The 1243-nt window shown below is 40.9% G+C and overlaps 1 protein-coding gene across 1 annotated transcript in view; it reads left to right on the top strand.

The window, feature by feature from the left end:
• rspo4 (R-spondin 4) overlaps window positions 1–1243 on the top strand; it is a 32706-nt gene that overhangs the window by 12195 nt on the left and 19268 nt on the right. The gene's annotated exons all lie outside the window — the stretch shown is intronic.

Genomic DNA, 1243 nt, shown 5'->3' with positions numbered 1-1243 from the left:
TTCGTGTGCAGGGATCTGGTATAACAGCACACAACTGATTCGTGTGCTGTTATACCAGATCCCTGCACACATACTGACAGAATGTGTGCAGGGATCTGGTATAACAGCACACAATTGATTCATGTGCTGTTATACCAGATCGAATGTGTGCAGGGATCTGGTATAACAGCACACAATTGATTCATGTGCTGTTATACCAGATCGAATGTGTGCAGGGATCTCCATCAGCTTCCAATATCACTTTTCATTTCTTTTTATGCATTTGTTGTTTTGTCTTCCTCAATATATTCATGGAACAATTTTACATTTTAGAGCAAAACATGTTTTCTTTTCCCATAAAACGTACAAAACACAGTATGAAAACAGTAGATTAACAGTAACTGGCAGTTATGACAGTAAAACATTTTTAAAACACATTTTTATATATTATACACATGAGCCTACCTGGTATAATAAACAGCACACAATATTTCATCAGTGTGTGGGACAGTTGCATGCACGGATCTGTTCAGGACAAAAAGATAAAAAACCTTCGACTCAGAAAAACAACTAGCAGCCGTTAGCTTCAGTTAGCTTAGCATGCTAACCGGAGCTAATCTTCTTCATAAAGTCGTTATTTCGACACAAACACGATAAAACCTTCACAAAATACACCAACAGTGCTCACACACCTGTGACAGGTTTTATGGATTAGATCATTTATATAAATATCACTTTAAACCGATGTTGTTCCTACCTTCACCGTTTCCATTGCCGCCGGTGGAGCGGTGCGCGCGCCTGATGAACCCTCGCGTGCAGCTGTGTCAAACTACCAGCAGGTGGCGCCAGAGAGCCGAGAACTGCAGCTGCACCTGCTTGATCCGTGTCGGTGAAATTCATTTAACTTTTCATGTTTGTTACAGTTGCAGCTCATGTTTGTGTTTGGTACTCCGGTTCCCTCCCGCAGCCCAACAGCACGCGTGTTTGATTTGCCTTCAGGCCTCGGAAAAAATATTCGTAATCTCAGTGGGATTTGCCAGATTAAATAAAGGTTAATACCACACCATACCAATTTATTTATAGAGCACTTAAAACAGCAACAAGGCCAACCAAAGTGCTGTACAAGAGAAAACAAACATGCACAGCAGACAGGAAAACATAAAATAGAAGTACAGATACAAATAGCAGCAGAAGCTAACTAAAATGGCCAACAGAGTAGAGAACAGACCGGACCAAAACAAATCACACCGTGTTAAAGGCAAGA

The sequence above is a fragment of the Nematolebias whitei genome, chromosome 7 (assembly GCF_014905685.2).
Source record: "Nematolebias whitei isolate Nwh7 chromosome 7, NemWhi1, whole genome shotgun sequence".
NCBI classification, from domain to species: Eukaryota; Metazoa; Chordata; class Actinopteri; order Cyprinodontiformes; family Rivulidae; genus Nematolebias; species Nematolebias whitei.
The sequence above is the reverse complement of the archived record's forward strand: the minus strand, read 5'-3'. Positions and strand labels throughout refer to the sequence as shown.